The sequence below is a fragment of the Microtus oregoni genome, unplaced genomic scaffold (genome assembly GCF_018167655.1).
Source record: "Microtus oregoni isolate MIOR12 unplaced genomic scaffold, Mior012 000006F_ref0000085, whole genome shotgun sequence".
In the NCBI taxonomy this organism is placed as follows: Eukaryota; Metazoa; Chordata; class Mammalia; order Rodentia; family Cricetidae; genus Microtus; species Microtus oregoni.
This window is the reverse complement of record NW_024543065.1, coordinates 40058134-40065489: the sequence shown is the minus strand read 5'-3', so window position 1 is coordinate 40065489 and position 7356 is coordinate 40058134.

Genomic DNA, 7356 nt, shown 5'->3' with positions numbered 1-7356 from the left:
TGGAATACAGATTTTTGTAGTATGACCTAATCATTCTCTGGTTTCCCTTGGTGTCTGTTGTTACATGCCCCTTTTCATTTCTGATTTTGTTAATTTGGATGTTCTTTCTCTGTCTGCCTTTTGATTAGATTGGATAAGGGTTTGTCTATCTTGTTGATTTTCTCAGAGAATCAGCTCTTTGTTTCACTGAAGCTTTGTATAGTTTTCTTTTCTATTTATTGATTTAGGCCCTCAGTTTGATTACTTTCTGTCATCTACTCCTGAGTCTGCTTCTTTTGTTCTAGAGCATTCAAGGTGTGCTGTTAAGTCACTAGTGTGAGATTTCTCCACTTACTTTAAGTAGGCAAAGAACTTTCCTCTTAGCACTGCTTTCATAGTGTCCCATAGGTTTGGGTAAATTGCGTCTTCATTTTCATTGATTTCTAGGAAGTCTTTCTTTATTTCTTCCTTGACTGAGGAGTGATTCAATTGAGCACTGTTCAATTTCCATGAGTTTGTAGGCTTTCTGCAATTAGTATTGTTGTTGAATTCTAACATTAAACCATGGTTATTCAATAAGATAGAGGTGATTATTTCAATTTGTTTTGTTTTTGTTGAGCTTTGCTTTGCTACTGAGTACGTAGTCAATTTTAGAGAAGGTTCTATGAGGTGCTGAGAAGGTATATTCTTTCATTTTGGGATAAAATGTTCTACAGATGTCCATTAAGTCCATTTGAGTCATGACATCTGTTAATTCTTTCATTTCTATTTTAAGTGTGGCAGACCTACCATTGGGAAGAGTGGAGTATTGAAGTCTCCCACTATTAGTGTGTGGTGTTTGAAGTGCAATTTATGCTTTAGCAATATTTCTTTTACATATGTGGGTGCTATTTTTTTGTGGGACATAGATGTTCAGGATTGAGACTTCACCTTGATGGATTTTTCCTCTAATGAGTAAAAAGTGTCCTTCTCCATCTCTTCTTCTTGCTCTTAGTTTGATCTATTTTGTGACATATTAGAAGAGCTACACCACTTGTTTTTTAGGTTCATTTGATTGGAAAATCTTTCTTCAAACCTTTACTCTGAGATAAAGTCTGCAATTGAGGTTGAGGGTTTTTTTTTGTTGTATACAGCAGGATGGATCCTGCTTTTATTTCCATTCTGTTAGCCTGTGTATTTTTTTTTTTATTGAGAAAAGGAGAAAAAGAAAAAAAAACAAGTTTCCACCTCCTCCCAGCCTCCCATTTCCCTCCCGCTGCTCCCACACTTGTTCCCCTCCTTCCAACCTTCTCCCCCTCCCCCCACTCCTTTCCCCCTCCCTCTCCAGTCCAAAGAGCCCTCAGGGTTTTCTGCCCTGTGGTAAGTCCTAGGACCTCCCCCCTCCGTCCATATCTAGGAAGGTGAACATCCAAACTGGCTATGCTCCCACAAAGCCAGCACATTAAGCAGGATCAAAACCCCGTGCCATTTTTCTTTGCGTCTCATCAGCCCTCATTGTTCGCCATGTTCAGAGAGTCCAGTTTTATCCCATGCTTTTTCAGTCACAGTCCAGCTGGCCTTGGTGAGCTCCCCGTAGATCAGCTCCACTGTCTCAGTGGGTGGGTACAACCCTCGTGGTCCCGACTTCTTTGCTCATGTTCTCCCTCCTTCTGCTCCTCATTGGGACCTTGGGAGCTCAGTCCAGTGCTCCAGTGTGGGTCTCTGTCTCTATCTCCATCCATCACCAGATGAAGGTTCTATGATGATATGCAAGATATTCGTCATTATTGCTCTAGGATAGGGTCATTTCAGGTTCCCTATCCTCAGCTACCCAAGGAACTAACTGGGGACCTTGGCTTGGGCACCTGGGAGCCCCTCTAGGGTCAGGTCTCTTGCCAACCCTAAAGTGGTTCCGTTAACTAAGAATTGTGGTTCCGTGCTCCCCTGTCAAACCTTCCTTTATCCCAATCCTCCTGGTTCCCCAAGGCCCCCCCTCCTTCCCTTCTACCTTTTCTCTCCCCATCTCCCCTTACCCCCATCCCACCCCACCCCCAAGATCCCAATTTTCTCCCTGGCAATTTTGTCTACTTCTCTTAGCCAAGAGGATAACTATATGTTTTTCCTTGGGTTCCCCTTCTTACTTAGCCTCTTTAGATTCACCTATTGTAGACTCCATGACCCTTATTTATGGCTAGAAACCAATTATGAGTGAGTACATCCCAAGTTCATCTTTTTGGGTCTGGGATACCTCACTGAGGATAGTGTTTTCTATTTCCATCCATTTGCATGCAAAATTCGAGAAGTTATTGTTTTTTACCGCAGCGTAGTACTCTAGTGTGTATATATTCCATACTTTCTTCATCCATTCTTCCATTGAAGGGCATCTAGGTTGTTTCCAGGTTCTGGCTATTACAAATAATACTGCTATGAACATAGTTGAACAAATGCTTTTGTCATATGATAGAGCATCTCTTGGGTATATTCCCAGGAGTGGTATTGCTGAGTCCAGGGGTAGGTTGATCCCGAATTTCCTGAGAAACCGAAACACTGACTTCCACAGAGGTTGCACAAGATTGCATTCCCACCAACAATGTATGAGGGTACCCGTTCCTCCACAGCCTCTCCAGCAAAGGTTATCCTTGGTGTATTTGACTTTAGCCATTCTGACAGGTGTAAGATGATATCTCAAAGTTGTTTTGATTTGCATTTCCCTGATTTTTAAGGAAGTTGAGCATGACCTTAAGTGTCTTTTGGCCATTTGAACTTCTTCTGTTGAGAATTCTCTGTTCAGTTCAGTGCCCCATTTTTTAATTGGGTTAATTAGCATTTTAAAGTCTAGTTTCTTGAGTTCTCTATATATTTTGGAGATCAGACCTTTGTCTGTTGCGGGGTTGGTGAAGATCTTCTCCCAGTCAGTTGGTTGCCTTTGTGTCTTAGTGACAGTGTCCTTTGCTTTACAGAAGCTTCTCAGTTTTAGTAGGTCCCATTTATTCAATGTTGCCCTTAATGTCTGTGCTTCTGGGGTTATACATAGGAAGCGATCTCCTGTGCCCATCTGTTGTAGGGTATTTCCCACTTTCTCTTCTATCATTTTCAGTATGTTTGGGCTGATATTGAGGTCTTTAATCCATTTGGATTTGAGTTTTGTGCACGGTGATAGATATGGGTCTATTTTCATTCTTCTACAAGTTGACATCCAGTTGTGCCAGCACCATTTGTTGAAGATGCTTTCTATCTTCCATTGTATACTTTTAGCTCCTTTATCAAAAATGAGGTGTTCATAGGTTTGTGGGTAAAATCTGGGTCTTCTATACGATTCCATTGGTCGACTTCTCTGTTTTTATGCCAGTACCACACTGTTTTCATTACTGTAGCTCTGTAATAGAGTTTGAAGTCAGGGATGGTAATGCCTCCAGAAGATCCTTTATTGTATAGGATTGTTTTGGCTATCCTGGGTTTTTTGTTTTTCCATATAAAGTTGATTAATGTCCTCTCCAGATCTGTGAAGAATTTTGATGGGACCTTGATGGGGATTGCATTGAATCTATAAATTGCCTTTGGTAGAATTGCCATTTTTACTATGTTGATCCTCCCAATGCAAGAGCAAGGGAGGTCCATCCATTTTTTAGTATCCTCTTCATTTTCTTTCTTCAATGCCTTAAAGTTCTTGTCAAATAGATCTTTCACTTCCTTGGTTAGATTTACCCCAAGATATTTTATGCTGTTTGTGGCTATCGTGAATGGTGAAGCTTCTCTGATTTCCCTCTCTGCTTCCATATCCTTTGTGTATAAGAGGGCGACTGATTTTTTTGGAGTTGATCTTGTATCCTGCCACATTACTAAAGCTGTTTATCAGCTGTAAAAGTTCTTTGGTGGAGTTTTGTGGGTCGCTTAAGTACACTATCATATCATCTGCAAATAACGAAAGTTTAACTTCTTCCTTTCCAATTCGAATCCCCTTGATCCCATTATGTTGTCTTATTGCTATTGCTAGAACTTCAAGCACTATATTGAAGAGGTACGGAGAGAGTGGACAGCCTTGTCGTGTTCCTGAGTTAAGCGGGATGGCTTTGAGTTTCTCTCCATTTAATTTGATGTTAGCTGTCGGCTTGCTGTATATAGCTTTTATTATATTTAGGTATGACCCTTGTATCCCTAATCTCTCCAAGATTTTTAACATAAATGGATGTTGAAATTTGTCAAATGCTTTTTCAGCATCTAATGAAATGATCGTATGTTTTTTTTTTCTTTCAGTTTATTTATATGCTGGATTACATTGATAGATTTTCGTATGTGGAACCAGCCCTGCATCTCAGGAATGAAGCCTACTTGATCATAATGGATAATTTTTCGGATGTTTTCTTGTATTCGGTTTGCCAGTATTTTGTTGAGGATTTTTGCGTCGATGTTCATGAGTGATATTGGCCTGTAATTCTCTTTCCTGGTTGAGTCTTTGTGTGGTTTTGGTATCAGAGTAACTGTAGCTTCATAAAAGGAATTAGGTAATGCCCCTTCTGTTTCTTTATTGTATAATACATTAAGGAGTATAGGTATTAGTTCTTCTTGGAAGTTCTGGTAGAATTCCGCATTGAAACCATCTGGTCCTGGGCTTTTTTTGGTAGGGAGGTTTTTGATAACAGCTTCTAATTCTTCGCGACCTACAGGTCTGTTTAGATTGTTCACCTGGTCCTGGTGTAACTTTGGTATATGGTATTTATCTAAAAAAGTGTGCATTTCTTTTACATTTTCTAGTTTTGTGTTATACAGGCTTTTGTAATAAGATCTAATGATTCTCTGAATTTCCTCTGTGTCTGTGGTTATGTCCCCCTTTTCATTTCTGATCTTATTAATTTGCGTATTCTCTCTCTGCTGTTTGATTTGTTTGCATAGGGGTTTATCAATCTTGTTGATTTTCTCCAGGAACTAGCTTTTTGTTTCATTGATTCTTTGGATTGTTTTCTGTGTTTCTATTTTGTTGATTTCAGCCCTCAGTTTGATTATTTCCAGTCTTCTACTCCTCCTAGGTGAGTCTGCTTCTTTTTTTCTAGAGCTTTCAGGTGGGCTGTTAAGTCTCCAATATGTGCTTTCTCTGTTTTCTTTAAGTGGGCACTTAGTGCGATGAACTTTCCTCTCAGGACTGCTTTCATAGTGTCCCATAAGTTCTAGTATGTTGTTTCTTTATTTTCATTGAATTCATGGAAGACTTTAATTTCTTAATTTCTTCCTTAATCCAGGTATGGTTCAGTAGTTGACTGTTCAGTTTCCATGAGTTTGTAGGCTTTCTGGGGGTAGCATTGTTGTTGAATTCTAACTTTAATCCATGGTGATCTGATAAGACACTTTGGTTACTAATATTTTTTTGTAACTGTGTATGTTTGCTTTGCTACCGAGTATGTGGTCAATTTTCAAGAAGGTTCCATGAGCTGCAGAGAAGAAGGTATATTCTCTCCTATTTGGGTGGAATAATCTATAGATGTCTGTTAAGTCCATTTGCTTCATTACCTCCATTAATTCTCTAATTTCTCTGTTAGGTTTCTGTTTGATTGACCTGTCCATTGGTGAGAGAGGAGTGTTGAAGTCTCCTACTATTAGTGTGTGTGGTTCGATGACTGCCTTGAGTTTTAGTAATGTTTCTTTTACATACATGGGCACTTTTATATTAGGGGTGTAGATATGCAGGATTGAGACTTCATCCTGATGAATTGTTCCTGTTATGAGTATAAAATGTCCCTCTCCATCTCTTCTGATTGATTTAAGTTTGAAGTCAACTTTGTTAGAAATTAGTATGGCCACACCTGCTTGTTTCTTAGGTCCATTTGCTTGATAAGCCTTTTCCCAGCCCTTTACTCTGAGTAGGTGCCTGTCTTTGTGGTTGAGGTGTGTTTCTTGTAAACAGAAGAATGTTGGATCCTGTTTTCGTATCCAATCTCTTAGCCTGTGCCTTTTTATAGGTGAGTTGAGTCCATTGACATTAAGTGATATTAATGACCAGTGGTTGTTAACTCCGGTCACTTTTTTAGTTGTATGGTTTGTGTGTTTCCCTTCTTTTTGTTGCGCTGGTGAAGGATCTCTAGATGACTGAGTTATTGTGGGCATTGCTGGACTCCTTGGTTAGTGATTTTCCTTCTATTATTTTCTGTAAGGCTGGATTTGTGGCTATGTATTATTTAAATTTGTTTTTATCCTGGAAAATTTTGTTTTTTCCATTTATAGTGAATGAAAGCCTGGCTGGATACAGTAGTCTGGGCTTGCATCTATGATATCTTAGTTTTTGCAGTACGTCTATCCAGGACCTTCTGGCTTTCATTGTTTCCATAGAGAAGTCAGGTGTAAGTCTGATAGGTTTACCTTTATAAGTAACTTGGTCTTTTTCCTTTGCGGCTCTTAATATTCTTTCTTTATTCTGTATATTTTGTGTTTTGATTATTATATGTCGAGGGGATGTTCTTTTTTTGATCCAGCCTATTTGGTGTTCTGTATGCTTCTTGAACCTTCATAGGTACATCTTTCTTCAGGTTGGGAAAGTTTTCTTCTATAATTTTATTAAGTATATATTCTGGACCGTTGAGCTGCCCTTCTTCTCCTTCTTCTACTCCAATTATTCTTAGGTTTTGTCTCTTTATTGTGTCCCAGATTTCCTGAATGTTTTGTGATGAGAATTTGTTGGTTTTGCTGATTTCTTTGATCAGTGTGTTTATTTTCTCTATGGTATCTTCAGTGTCTGACATTGTTTCTTCTATATCTTGTATTTTGTTGTTAGTACTTGTCTCTGTGGTTCCTGTTCGTTTACCCAGATTTTCCATCTCCATTCTTCCCTCGGTTTGTGCTTTCTTCATTGCTTCCATTTCATTCTTTAAGTCTTGAACCGCTTCCCTAACCTGTTTGATTGCTTTTTCTTGTTTCTCTTGGTTTTCTTGTGTGTCTTTGAGCGATTTATTCATTTCCTCTACCTTTTTGTTTGTAATCTCTAATTGTTTATGGCAGTTTTTCACCTCCTGTTTAAGGTCCTCTATTATTTTCATATAGCTCACTTTTGAGTCGATTTCTTCTATTTCTTCTGGAGTTGGGTGTACAATTCTTCTTATTTCGGGATCCCTGGATTCTGGTGGTGTCATGTTGCCTTTCAGGTTGTTGGAGGAATTCTTGCATTGGCGCCTTCCCATGTCTTCCTTCAAATGGAGCCTGGAGAGGCCTGGTGTCTTGGTCCAGTCTTTGCTGTGATTGACTCTCTGGGTATATCTCTTCAGTGTAGAAGCAGGAACCGTTCCCGTCCAGATGGGATTCCTCAGCAACTAAACAGGGCCGCTGGTAGCCCAATGCTCCAGGGCCAAAAGGATGAATGGGGAAGGGGGGGGGCGGTATCCAGGTTCGCACAGGAAGCCTGGCGCTGGAGCTGAA